Below are 15,171 nucleotides of genomic sequence, written 5' to 3' on the forward strand. Positions count from 1 at the left end.
TCCTGTGGAGGCATGGATCGAAGCCGATCGACGGAAGAAACGGCGTCGGCACAAGGATAGAGGACCAACATCTGACTGTGCACAGCAGAATTGGGCAGCGCCGGCAACGCTGATGGCGGGAATTGGCGGACATCTGGGGTGGACTGGCCGGCCATTTCGTAAGCCTGGGCCTCGTCCACCGCTATCTTCATCGAGAGCTCGGTGCGAGCCAGAATTCGACGGTGCAAGTTGATGTCGAGGAGCCCATAGATAAATTGTTTGAGGAGGGCGTCCTCCAGATCAGCGAATTCGCAGTTTATCGCAGTGGCTCGCAATTCAGCCACGTACTGGCTGATGGATTGGTCTTGTCTCTGAATACAACGCCGGAAATATTGCCGGCGGGTATACTTTGAAGGCGTAGGCTCATAGTGAATCTTGAGCCAAGCCATGAGGAGATCTAATGGCACAGTGTGTACCGGGGCCGGTGCAGAAAGAGCCTGGGCGGTGGCGAACATTTCTGGCCCGCAATGGTGCAGAAAAGTGCCCCGTCGTCTCCCCTCAGGGAGCTCGGAGAGGTCGTGTGCCTGGAGGAAGACCTCAAACCTCTCCAAAAAGGCATCCCAGGATTCGGCCTCTGGCCTAAAAGCAGCGAAAACAGATGAAGGAGCCAGGGCAGGGACGATGACGGGGTCCGTGTCGCTCATCCTCGTCACCAATTTAAGATACGAGGCGTGAGGTAAAAGTAAATGTGTTTATTCAACAGATAATGGCAAGAACAACTTCAGAACATGGACAGCGCGCTGGCCGCTATATATGACAGCTGTCAGGCGGCTGGCCGACAGGCGGCTAGCGATATTCCCGCCAGCCGGCAGGTGCGCCTGGGCCAATCAGGAGCCTGTGGCTCTGGCCCCGCCTGCCGGCTGCGTCGAAAGAATGCAACAGGTTTTATTTCTTACTTCCTTCTTTGCTGTTAAACAGCAAACAAATAGGATTTCCTGGAATGGATGTTTTGAACAGGAAGAGCCCCTTCAAAATGTGGCTTTCTAGAGAAACAGAGATAATAGCAAAGATCAATGGAAAACAAAGGAAAAAAAGCACTTTTTAAACTAGACTGTTAGCATAGCAATGAGTAATGTTTCAGTCTGATTTACGAGATGTGTCTTAAAACTGGCAGAATGTGTAGGGTGACCAGACGTCCCGCATATGGCGGGACGGGCACGACTTTTCATCATTTTTCCCGCGTCCCACCCGGTTCTCAAAAAACCCTGCTTTATTTTGGCGCTCGCTGGCTCCTCCGCTCATCATCAGCTGCCACTAGCTCGCTCGTTCTGTTCCCCCATCTATTCTATCTACACTAAAAATCTAAGCCAGCCCAGCCTGCCGCTCACTGATTGGCCTGGACTCCAGCCAATCAGTGAGCTGGCTGGGATGGAAAACGCGGCGTGCTTAAAGTTTTCCATCCCAGCCAGCTCACTGATTGGCTGGAGTCCGCTTAGCATGCCTCATGAGTTGCAGGAGTCTCCATTTCATTTCGCCTTCGCGGCCGTTTGCTTTGTTTTGCTGCTTCACTGGTGAGTAAACCGGGAATTAGTAACCTGCGCGGGGTTAGTGAAACAGCTGCCGCCGCCCTCCTCCCCTTCCCTGTGTGCAAGAAAGGCGCCCGCTCACCAAGCGCCGCCGCGCTGGTTCCTTCGCGCCCCTCCCACCCCTCTGCCTCCTCAGACCTCCACGCAAGAGCGGCGGAGCGAATGAGTGGCCACGGCCGTCGTTTTAAACGAGGCTCCGCTCGCTGCTCATCCTGCTCCGAGCTGGGAAAGGGGCGCTTTGGCAGGGCTTCCGCAGTGCCCCCAAGGACCGTCGCGCGAGGTCGTCATCGTCGTCGTCGTCTGCTGCTGCTGCTGCGGGCCTTTAGTAACCTGCGCGGGGTTAGTGAAACAGCCGCCGCCGCCCTCCTCCCCTTCCCTGTGTGCGAGAAAGGCGCCCGCTCACCAGCCCGCACCAGGCCGCTCACCCTTGGGCTCCGGGGGCAGCACCTTCCCAGCTCTGCCGCTGCCGCGTGGCTTCCTTCGTACCCTGTGGAGTTTTCCCTGTGTCTCCCAGGTCGCGCCCGTCCTGTGTGCAAGAAACTCTGCAAGGCGCGAAGGAAGGCGCTGGGGAGGTGCTGCCCCAGGAGCCCAAGGGTGGGCGGGCGGACTGGTGAGTGGGCGCCTTTCCCTGTGTCCCCCAGGTGTGGTTGGGAGGGAAAAGTGCTTGGCGTGAAGAAGGACTTTCTTCCAACCAGCGGAACCCTCAATTACCAGGGGCATCGGACTCCAAATCCCATCGCAGGAATCCCCACTTGCCAAGATCGTAGGACTCCAAGTCCCATCCCCTCCGCCCGTCCCCGCCAGCGCAGCCCCTGCTGCATCAGCCGGAATCTAATTCAAGAGATCTTAATCTTGACAGTGTTGTTGGGGTCTGCGGGTGAAATTACTTTAATCAATGGGGTAAAGTCCTTTCTCCCCCCCCCCCCAGCTCTGATGCGGGCGTAAGGAAAGTCCTCTCTTTCCCCCTCATCAGAGCTCGGGCAAGCGAAAGAAAGAACGTTACCCCACTGATTAAAGTAATTTCTTCACCTGCAGATTCCAACAATGCTGTCAAGATTAAGATCTCTTGAATTAGATTCCGCTGATGCGGCAGGCGGCACGGATTGTAGCAAGGACGGCCACCGAACGCAGCCCGATTGCGCCAGGGGGTTCCGCTGGTTGGAAGAAAGTCCTTTTCTGCGCCAAGCGCTTTTCCCTCCCAACCACACCCCTCTTGTGTTCTTCGGCCCGCTGGACCAATGGGGCCCGGGGTAGGCGGAGCCCGGTGAGCCTCCCGGGCCGAGAAATTGGAAGGAGCAAAGTTGCGAACGCTCCGAGGAGTGAGTAAAGCGCTGCGCTCGGAGGAAGTAGCGGCACATGATTGGAGCGGGAAGAGGGGCTGAGTTGGGGCATCCTCGGCATCCCCCGGGTGATCTCCAGGCCCCCGGTGTCAGAACCTCTCCATTAGATAATTAGGAAAGAAGACCACGAGACTCCATGAGTAGAAATCAAGTGTACTTTTACTAATTATAAATGATTAAAGGCATAGCGAAGCGAAGTCTGATTATTTAGGCGCGAAAGCGATTGATATATAGAATAACCCATTCCCCACCCCTTGGCATCACAGTTACAGTCCAATCATAATTCTCCCAAGTGTCAGGTGTGAGATAACTTCAAAAGGCATCACGAAGATGGAATGTCGGTGCCGTTAGTCCTGGTGGGAATCTCCTACGCATGCGTAGTCCGACAGGCAGCTGAGCTCCAGAACCTTCCTCCAGCACAATGAGTAACCCCTCCCAAATACCATGCCCTCCCTACCCATTTCATGGCAGCCGAAAGCAACAGCAAAGCAGAGGCTGACATCCGGCTTCCCCATCTCCTCTCCTATGGGGAGACGTTCATCATAATGTTGTAAGCCGCCCGGAGTTACCTGTGTGTGAGGTGGGCTGCCCTATGCATTTGCATGTGTGCGCTGGAGAGAGAGTGAAAAAGAGAGGGAGAAATAATTATATTAATAGCAATAGCAGTTAGACTTATATACCGCTTCATAGGGCTTTCAGCCCTCTCTAAGCGGTTTTACAGAGTCAGCATATTGCCCCCACAGTCTGGGTCCTCATTTCACCCACCTCGGAAGGATGGAAGGCTGAGTCAACCTTGAGCCGGTGAGATTAGAACCGCTGAACTGCAGATAACAGTCAGCTGAAGTGGCCTGCAGTACTGCACCCTAACCACTGCACCACCTTGGCTCTAATTAGATAGATCAGTGTTTCTCCACCTTGGAGACTTGAAAGTGTGTGGACTTCAACTCCCAGAATTCTAGGAGTTGAAGTCCACATACTTTCAAGTCTTCAAGGTGGAGAAACACTGAGATAGATGATAATGAGATGAGGGAGGGAGAGGGGGAGAGAGAGAGAGAGAGAGAGAGAGGGAGAGAGGGAGAGAGAGAGACCATAACTAGATAGACAGATAAGCAGGCAGATAGACGGATGGATAGAGAGAAAGAGAGAGAGACAGATAGGCAGGCAGATAGACAGACGGATGGATGGATGGATAGAGAGAGAGAGGATGTGTATAATTAAGGTGACCAGACGTCCCTAGCGAGGCCGTGGGCTGGCAGTAACCGCCGCGGCAAGCTCCCTCCCCCCCCGGTCAAAGGGGTTCCACCACAAAATCACGGAGGACAAAATCGCGCTCTACGAAAGCGCGCATTTGACGTCATCACAGCGCGACGAAAACATCGCGCTGTGATCGAAAAATGTAAAAATAAAGCGAAAACCTTACCCTAACCCCCCCAAACCTAACCCTAAACCTAACCCTAAACCTAACCCTTAACCTAACCCTAAATCTAACCCTAAACCTAACCGTTAACGTAACGCTAAACCTAACGCTAACCCTTAACCTAACGCTAAACGTAACCCTAATGCTCTAAACCTAACCCTAACCCTTAACCTAACCCTAACCCTAACCCTTACCTTTATGTGAATCGGCTTGCTTTAATTTTAATTTTATTTAAATTTTTAATTTTTTTTGTTGCGCTGTGATGACGTCACATGCGCGCTTTCGTCGAGCGCGATTTTATCCTCCGCGGTTTTGACGGGTCACGGTCAAAGGTGTCCCTCTTTACCAATCTGAAAATCTGGTCACCTTAAGAATGTGCCCAATTCATCATCTGAAGGGCTACCATCCAGTTTGCTGTTATGGCATTCTGTCCCCTTTTATGTGGAATGTCTGGAGTAAAATCTCTTGTTTTTGAGAATATCCAGCCAGAAGGTATTCACTCAAGGTATTCTCAAGATATACTCAAGATATTCACACATATCAAGTCTGAAATCACTTAAACTAAAGATTAAAAGTTAAAAAAGGAAGGAAGGGAGGAAGAAGGAAAGAAATGCAGGTTTACATCACTGAAAGTGTGGGAGGTTGTTTTTTTTTTTTTTTTTAATGGAATGAGGAAAAGATGACAGCCTCAAGGAGGGATTTTCTTATTGGAACCCGTACAAATGTGTTGGGAAAAAGGGGAAATGGTATGCAAAGAAGAGCGGATGACTGGCTGCTGAAGACTTCCTCTGCTGTAACTTTGTTTTAACAAATCAATTTCTTTCATGGGAACTGAGTCTGAAAGGATATGATGGCATATTAAAGTATTGATTGATAATTGCAATTGATGTTGATATTACATCACAGTCATATAATCAATGCATATTTATTTAGAACAGAGAATGTTACGTGGATTAAAATGAACGATTGCCAAAGGGAAATGCATCACAGGCTGAGAAAATGATGGATGATCTTTCTCCCAGATGTCTTCACAAGAGTTATAAGTAATTAACTCTACCAAGAGTTTACACAAACCATTTTCGCACTTTCAAAGAACATGCAGGACCATCTCCTCCCTCCCCGATCAAATGTTTGTTATATATGAATGGGTGGTACCCTTTCTTGAATGTAGGAGCTTTCTAATCACACTGACATTGATTTATTTACCTAAAATAGCTATAATCCACCCTGGGCCACATAAAGCAGGGGTGTCAAACTCAATTTCACTGAGAGCTGCATCAGGGCTGTATTTGACCTTGGGGAAGCGTAAACTGGGTGGGGATGGCCAGCTCAATGTCATTCATGTTGGGGGCTACCTGTGGTAGCCAAGTGCTGAGGCAGGACTTCCCCCAGATCCTCCCTCCTTGTCATTATAACTTCCTTCCTTCCTTCCTTCCTTCCTTCCTTCCTTCCTTCCTTCCTTCCTTCCTTCCTTCCTTCCTTCCTTCCTTCCTTCCTTCTTCTTTTTTCTTCCCTCTTCTTTTTTCTTCCCTCTTCCTTCTCCTTTCTTCTTCCTTCCCCTCTTTCCTTATTTTTCCTCCCTTGTTCTTTTTCCATCCTTCCTTCTTTTTCTTTATATTTCCTCTTTCCCTTTCTCTTTTCCTGTCCCTTCTTGGATGCTCAAATGCAAAAGGGGGAACATTTCTCTTTTTGTTTTGTTTTTAGTTTGTTTTGCTAGTCCTCTGCCAAAGAAAACAGAGCCCTGGGGGGGGGGATTTCCATCTGTCAATTATATAAGACCACACAGTTTGGATCTGATTACCTACTATGCCGATAACACTACAACATCCTTGGGGAAAAACGTGCTGCAAATGAAGGCCAACACCAGCTGAAGAACTGGCACCTGTGATTTCACATGGTTGTGTATAATAATAATTTTTTTTTTATAAAATACCCTGCATGGAACTATTATATCCTCAGATGTTGCCTTAATTCTTAGAAATTTGGTTAGGTCTTGAATTATTAAGTTTCTATCAGTCTCTGTGAATCTAAATGTAGATTGCCACATAATGGTACATATAATGGTTGCTGTATGTTACCCAGAGTCACATTCACACACACACACGTGCGCATACACACACACACACACACACACACACACACAGAGGCAGCTATATAAATTTGATAAATAAATAATTTATATTTATGTTTAAGATATTGGAAGGAAGATAACAGCCATTTATCTGCCCTATCAAGATTTATGGCCGTGGATATTTAAGTAATGAAATCTATTATTATTGTTGCTTTATTCTTCTCACTACTGTGGATGAAGAGATAGATACTAATGGTATAGAAATGAAGTAAACACATTCAAAGACATAATATTCTTATATAATCTCTATATCATGCTCCTGAGTTCTGCTCCATCTGTGGTAATATTCTCTCCCTGTTTAATAATTTTAGCCTGCACGTTCAAAATGCTTACATATGTGATTTTCTGTTCATCCTCACAAGTTTTGGTTTCTTTTAATCTGAAATATTCTTGCAGATAGCAGCAGAGAAATGAAATGATGACAGGAAATGGAAATCGTTTGGATGCCTTTTCTTTCTGTTGTTCATATGCTCAGGCCCACCCACTCCTGTTTTTCCTATCTCTTCCCAGGAGGGAAAGCAACAGAGAAGAGGAGACGACAAGACAAGACCAAAGAACAGGAAGAGAAAGTGCAGTGTACTGCTCTGAAGCAATAGTTAGTGACTCTCACAGCTTTGGCTCTGGGTGGGGCCTGCCCCCTCCTCCCTACCCAAAGGAGCAGACTTATGATTTGGGAAATGCTTTTGGACTCAGAGTTTCTGCTTAGAGTTGGTTGGCCAATTGGGTATATTTGAGGATCTAGAGGCTCTAATGATAGTGACTCATCCCCACACAGTCAGAGGTGATACAGCTGATGTTGAAGATGACTTAAAAGCTAAAATTGGTCTGAAATGAGCAAATGGCCTGTCTGCTTACCAAGATTTAGCAAATTAGTCTAAATTTGTCTGAATTGGTCTAAAATATGCAATGGTCTGTCTGCTAAACAAAATTTAGCAGCATAACCACGATCCTTTAATAGTTGCACTGGCTACTGATTTGCCCCCAAGACCAATCATTGTCAGGCCTGGAAGCCATCTTTCGCATTGAGCCTTCAGGCCTGCCACATTCAATGCTGTGGGAAAATGGGAGGGGGGATTATATGGATTATGGGAGATATATAGTCAAACTAACATTCCTTTCTCAGAGAGTCAAGGACATCTTGTCCTGTACCTGATAGGCATGACTAGGAGGCGTCTCCAGTTGGGATGGTTCCTGATTGGACCATGTGATGGACATGTGGGTGCTGGGCAGGGGCTTGGACTTTCACTTGGATGGGGAAAACTTGGAAGCTTTCAGATTCGGGTTTTCCCAGATGTGCCAATATGACATCTCTAATAAAATGGAACTTTGAGGAACCTCAAGCCTTGGAGTCTTCTTTTGTTCGTGGTGTTACTTGGAACCTTGACAATCATAGCATTGGTAATTACCTATTACTCTTTGTGTGGCTTGGTTCCAGGGTACATATAGGGCTATCTCTCCCAAGAGGGTTCAACCCATCTTGTGTATCTTTCCAGCAAGCGGATGCATGGGTCACAACAACCTACGTGAGGGGAAGGGCTTAGAGGCCCACTGATGCTCCCTCCCAGTAATTGCCCCCCTGTCTGGAGTAATTTGTCTCTTGGGCCTCTAACAGGTTAGCCTTTTATTAACCTTTTATTCCACAGGGCATAGGGGTACCAAAAGGCTAGCACTGCTTTACCATTTTTCTGTCAGCACCTCTCCATTAATTAATTAGGAAAGAAAGACCACAAGACTCCATGTGTGGAAATCAAGTGTACTTTTACTAATTAAGAATGATTAAAGGCATAGCGAAGCGAAGTCTGATTATTTAGGCGTGAAAGCAATTGATATATAGAATAGCCCATTCCCCACCCCTTGGCATCACAGTTCCAGTCCAATCATAATTCTTCCAAGTGTCAGGTGTGAGATAACTTCAAAAGGCATCACAAAGATGGAATGTCGGTGCCGTTAGTCCTGGCGGGAAACACCCACGCATGCGTAGTCCGATCAGCCGGTGAACTCCAGAACCTTCCTCCAGCACAATGAGTAACCCCTCCCAAATACCATGCCCTCCCTCCCCGTTTCATGGCAGCCGAAGCGATAGCAAAGCAGAGGCTGACATCCGGCCGTCCCCCGGAAAAAGGCGGTCAGGCCTGGAAAATGAGAAAACACAAACAAACAGACGAACAACAAAACATAGAAGAGAGAAGAAGGGGGGGGGGGAAGAGAAAATCAAGGTTTGTCAGGATAAGTAGCATAAAACCTCCGAAGCAGTCGGGGAGCACGAACATGGGATTTGTCAACCCATTCCGCATGAGAGGGAGGAAAATGTTTCCAAGCCACTAAGTATTGGATGCGATTACGCCGCCTGCGGGAGTCCAGTATTTCACGAACTTCAAAGTGTCTTTCACCATCAATCAACAAGGGAGCAGGAGGAGGGTCATCAGGCAGACGTAAAGTAGAAACACGAACAGGTTTAATGAGGTTAACGTGGAACACGGGATGAACACGGTTGAGATGCTTAGGCAGCTGCAATCGAACGGAAACAGGATTGATGATTTTGATGATGGGAAATGGACCAACATACTTAGGTCCCAACTTTTTGGACTTCTGTGTGGTTTGAAGGAATTTTGTGGACAAGTAAACCAGGTCACCCTCTCTGTACTGATAAGGTTGCACACGCTTCTTATCAGCTTGTTTCTTATGAGCACGATGTGCAGCATCCAAAGTAGCAAGAGTTAAAGGCCAAACATGGCTCAGACGTTCGCTCCACTCAGCGACGGAAGAAACTTGCGGTTGGTCATGAGGCAACTCAGGAATAGGAACAAAATCTTGACCAAAAACAACCCGAAAAGGGGTGAAACCAGTGCTGGTATGGACAGAATTGTTGTAGGCCACCTCAGCATGCGGTAGCAAGTCAACCCAATCATCTTGCTGATAATTGATGAAACAACGTAAATATTGTTCCAAAACAGAATTAGTCCTCTCACAAGCCCCATTAGTCTGAGGATGGTGGGCGGAGCTAAGGCCCTGGGCGGAGCCAATGCGTTTAAGAAATTCCTTCCAGAAAGTTGAGGTGAATTGGACACCTCTATCGGAAATAATGCGATCAGGCACTCCATGCAAACGGCAAACGTGGGAAATGAAGAGTTTAGCCAGTGCCTTAGCAGAAGGAATTTTGTGGCACGGTATAAAATGAACTTGTTTCGAAAATAAGTCCGTAACAACCCAAATGATGGTGTGCCCCTGGCTCTCGGGAAGCTCGACAATGAAGTCCATCGAAATTTCCTTCCAAGGGGTGACAGGTCGGGCTACAGATTGAAGCAGGCCTTGTGGCTTTCCAGGTGGCCTTTTAGCGGCAGCACAAACAGGACAACTGGCAACATAAAGTTCAATGTCTTTTTTCAAAGAGGGCCACCAAAATTGTCTCTTCACTAGATGTAAAGTCTTTACGAACCCAAAGTGACCCGCCAATTTGGAATCGTGAGTCCGTTGGAGGACGACGAGATGAAGAGAGGGGGGACATAAAGCTTGGCTCCGATCCACGGTAAATCGTCCCTCATCGTGCACTCATCCAGATGCTTCTGGAACCAGTCATCCTGGGGAAGGGCGCGTTTGAGGTCAGAGAGAAAATCTTGAGGCACCTCCACTTTCGAGCGTGCTTGCTGGCGAGTGACCACCGGAGCCGCCAGGCTGGATGTGGGAACAACGGGCTGAACAATACTCAGTTTAGAGCAGTTGTACTGAAGGAGTCTGGACAAAGCATCAGCCATGAAATTTTTCCCTCCAGGGATGTACTTGAGTATGAAATTGAAATGGTTGAAATGTTGGGCCCAATGCATCTGTTTAGGGGATAGACGGCGTGGGGTCCTCAAAGCCTCCAAATTTTTGTGGTCAGTCCACACCTCAAAAGGGTGCTTAGCGCCTTCGAGAAAATGGTGCCATGTGGCTAGGGCCCATCGCACTGCAAATGCCTCCTTCTCCCAAACGGCCCAACGTCTTTCAGTGTCCGTGAGCTTGCTGGAGGTGTAAGCGCAAGGTTGCAAATTACCTTGGTCGTTGGCTTGCAGCAAGACGGCCCCAACAGCGACGTCACTGGCATCAGCTTGAATGACGAAAGGCTTGTCCATGTCGGGATGCTTCAGGACCGGTTCCGCAGCAAAGAGGCGTTTCAGTTTTTCGAAAGCAGCTTGGCATTCCATGGTCCAATCCAGTGGTTTGCTAGGCTTAGGTTTAGGCCCACCTTTGGACTTTAGCAAATTTGTGATAGGAAGCGCAATTTTGGCAAAAGAAGGAATGAACTGACGGTAGAAGTTAGCAAAACCCAAATTTTTTTGCAATTCTCTGCGAGTTCGGGGTGCCTCCCACTCAGTGACCGCCTTAACTTTCCCAGGGTCCATCTCAATGCCGGCGGGAGAGATGCGATACCCTAGGTAGTCAATCTTCGCCTGGTGAAATTCACACTTGGACAATTTGGCATACAGTTCAGTGGCCCTGAGTTTTTTCAAGACAGTGCGTACTAGAGCGACGTGTTCATCATATGTCTGAGTATAGATAAGGATATCGTCCAAATATACGATAACGCCTTTGTAAAGGTGGTCATGCAAGATCTCATTAATTAATTGCATGAAAACTGCAGGCGCCCCCTGCAGGCCAAAAGGCATCACTCGGAACTGGAAGCAACCAAGAGGGCAGTTGAACGCAGTCTTCCATTCATCCCCTTCCTTTATACGGACCCTATAGTAAGCTTCCCTGAGGTCCAGTTTAGTGAAAATGCGGCCCTTTCCCAATTGGGCCAACATGTCCTTCATCAATGGCAGCGGGTAGAGGTTTTGGGCCGAGATCCCATTAAGATTTTTGAAATTAACACAGAGCCTCAGGGAGCCATCTTTCTTCTCTCTGAACAATACAGGAGCAGCTACTTTTGGGCGTGCAGGCTCAATGAAACCCTGTTCCAAATTTTTATCGATGAATTTTCTCATTTCCTCCATCTCCCTAGGCGACATGGAATATATTTGGGGCTTTGGGAGCTTCGCCCCGGGTAAAATGTCGATTGAGCAATCAGTAGGCCTGTGGGGCGGAAGTTTATCTGAAGATTCCTCACTAAAAACTCCTCTCAGGTCCCAATACACTTTGGGAATTTTTTCTTCTCCTTCAATTCTCTCCTGCCCTCTGGCGGCCAAATCAGAACTGCAGCTAACAGGCTCTGAGGAAATGCCCTCCCCCTCCGGAGGTGTTTTCGTGCGAATGCGCAACCAACCTTCCCTCCAATTAATGCGAGGGTTCCATTTTCGAAGCCAAGGGAGGCCTAAAATGAGGGGCCTGTCCATCCCAGGAGCCACAATAAAAGAGATCAGTTCGGTGTGAGAGCCCATTTTCATCTCTAGGGGTTCAGTATAGAAATGGGCGCCCCCCCCCGCCTGCTATGGACCCATCTATCTGGCAAAAGACAATAGGGGTTTTCAAAGTTTTAAACTTGAGGCCCAGTTTCTCCACCATAGCAGGATTGATCATGCAGCGGGAACAGCCTGAGTCAAGCAGGGCGGGAAGGCTTTCTGACACCCCATCGGGCGGAATCCTTAACTCTATTGGGATTAGCATGGGGCCTTTGTTTGAACTCACCCAGCGAGGCGAGGCGTCATCATCGGAGTCATCAGAGGAGCTGGTGGAGACGTCAGCCTCTCCCTCCAGGGCCTGTCCGAAACGCGGGGGGTGGTGGTGGAATCCACCGCGAACGCGGCTTCTTTTTTCTTCTTGTCCGGGGCCTTGCTGGATCTCCCCTCCCTCTTGGCAGGGGTTGTGGTGGTCGTGGGAAGCTTAGCGCGCCATTCTGGAGCGCGGTGGCCTCCCTTTCCACAACGAAAGCATGTGAATGGCTTAGCTTTGCCTGTGGGGCCTCCTTTCCCTTCGCTTCTCACTCCGAAAGGGGGCTTGTGGGTTGGGGGGGGGAGATTTCGCTGCTCTTTCTCTCTCTTTCTCCCTCTCTTCCTTTGCACATCGGAGTCTAATTAAATCAAGCTTAATATCAGCTGCATTTTCATACCAAACTGCAACGCGCTTAGGAAGGTGGCGATTAACACATTGTTGATAAATGTCTTCATTCAAGCCCAAAGCAAACTTATCCAAAAGGGCTTCTTCACCCCATCCTCTCATATAATTACAAAGGTGTTGAAATTCCTGAATGTACTGAGTCACCAGTCTATCTCCTTGTGTGAGGGTCATAAATTTCAGTTTACCCCGTTTCTCAGTTAGGGGGTCATCAAATCGTCTCTTGAACGCAGTCATAAACGCATCAAAATTCCTGAGGAGGGGGGAGTTGGTTTGGTGCAAACCCATCCACCAATCAGCCGCCTCGTCCTCCAAAGCAAGCAACACCATCCGCACTCTCATGGCATCTGATTCAAAATCGGGCCCATAAATTTCCATGAAGTTATAAACTTGCATAATGAAAAACCCCAGCTTCTTAGGATTTCCATCATACTTTACAGTTAAGGGGGGGACTTTAGCCATTCTGCGTCTTCTGGGGGGTGGGGCCCCTGGCCTGGCAGCACCCCTGGCTGGGGGGGGGGTGAAGCTGCCTGTGGGTTTTCTTGCTCCCATCCCCCCTCGGCCTCTTCACCCTCCCCGAATCTTTGGCTAGAGTACCTCTGTTCCAAGTTCTCCGGCTGACTTCTTTCTCGGGATGTTCGTTCGCCCCCCGCTTCAAACGGCCTCTCCTGATGTTTTCTTCTGGTAACCCCAGCATCCCAGCTTGCACTATCTTCTCTTTGTCCCACAGACAAGGACCAATGGGGGGGGGATCGCAGGGCCCGCTATTTCCAGCTCAGCCATCTTCTCGGGTAATGATAAATCAGCAGTCTCTTTTTCAATTTCTTCATCGCTGGTGTGCGAAGACATTTTCTCTGTTTCTTCTTGTAGTTTTCACCCCCCACGGAAGATTGTATTCTCCTGGTAGGGTGTTGATGAGACTTCGCTTACTGTCAGCACCTCTCCATTAATTAATTAGGAAAGAAAGACCACAAGACTCCATGTGTGGAAATCAAGTGTACTTTTACTAATTAAGAATGATTAAAGGCATAGCGAAGTGAAGTCTGATTATTTAGGCGCGAAAGCAATTGATATATAGAATAGCCCATTCCCCACCCCTTGGCATCACAGTTCCAGTCCAATCATAATTCTTCCAAGTGTCAGGTGTGAGATAACTTCAAAAGGCATCACAAAGATGGAATGTCGGTGCCGTTAGTCCTGGCGGGAAACACCCATGCATGCGTAGTCCGATCAGCCGGTGAACTCCAGAACCTTCCTCCAGCACAATGAGTAACCCCTCCCAAATACCATGCCCTCCCTCCCCGTTTCATGGCAGCCGAAGCGATAGCAAAGCAGAGGCTGACATCAACTGCATTTTGTTTAATTTATACCATTGCACTTTGTTCCTGTTGTATTATCAGCCACTGAATCTTCTGAAGTGGGTAGCAAAGACCAATTTTCATCTATTAATTCATTTCTGTCATTTCTGTCTGCCTAGTTACCAAATGCTGCACTCCTTCTGGTGATCCCCCCACCCCAAACACAAGCCACCACCCTGAGGCAGATTGTATAAGAGAGCCAGTGGCTCAAAATCAACTCATGAATTCCTTGGTGGAGAATGGATTTTGGTTCTCTCATCCTAAAGGGCATTTAAATAATAGCATCTGATTGAAGTGTGGGGAAAAAAGAAACCTTCCTAGATCGTTGCAGGGAAGATTCATGTCAGTTTGAAGCTTAAATCCATTTGGTTAAAACTAGAAAGGTCAATTATATTTGCAACTTGCAACTTTCTTCCTTCAGTGAATGCTTTCAGCTTTGTATCACTGCTGATTTATAACCCATAGATTCACAGAAGTGTGGGAAAGGGATCTGTTGGGAATTGCCTAACCAGACAGGGAGAAGAATCAAGTGGGGAATTAGCCATGAATTGTTAGTGCGGCCACAAGAGTTTCAGGACTGATCTCTACTAAACTGAATGAAACCTTATTTGTCTACTCGCAAGGGAAGACAAGCAGAGCTGGTGATTCCTATATTATAGACAGAATACAATAAAGTAGCTAGCTTGAACTCTACCAGTGTGAATCTGGTGCTTGACTCTGACAGATCACTCTCTCCACTTTCCTCTGTTTCAGTATTTTAGTACCAGCTTTTATACATGTCTTGGACATAAGCTTTAATTCAATAGGAAAATGCAAAGGACAGAAGATCAGAAGCAATGACAAAGGGAAGAATCTGATGAGCTTTAGTGTTTACTGAGCTATCAACAGCAGTTAAGAATAGTTCTAGATGCAAGGACATAATACTAATAGAGATTTAGTTATTAACTAAGGTCTTACTAACTTGGATGAATTTTAAAGAACATGTGTTTGTGGTCAGATAAATGTCAGACTTAGCCGAACTCCAATGAAGAGTTAATCTCTTCAGTGGTGGGGAGAAGATCCAGTAAAGTTGAGGATGTGTTGGAATAATGAGAGAAAAGCCGGAAAGGAAGAAAATGTGGAGGCAGGGTTATACCTTGCTAAACCCAAGATGGCTATGAGTAAGAAATAAAGAGGTGTTTCTTCTTAAAGCTACAGTAGCAAGAAATGTAACAAAAATATACAGTAATATCATAGAGTCATAGGATATACATCATAATTATTCCCCCTTTTATATAGAAGTTTAAATCTTCTTACACAATTAGATTACTAGGATGATTATTAGAATAATTAT

Source organism: Thamnophis sirtalis, unplaced genomic scaffold, assembly GCF_051295495.1.
Source record: "Thamnophis sirtalis isolate CommonGarterSnake01/CBP01778 unplaced genomic scaffold, rThaSir2_p1.2 scaffold_3, whole genome shotgun sequence".
Taxonomy (NCBI): Eukaryota; Metazoa; Chordata; class Lepidosauria; order Squamata; family Natricidae; genus Thamnophis; species Thamnophis sirtalis.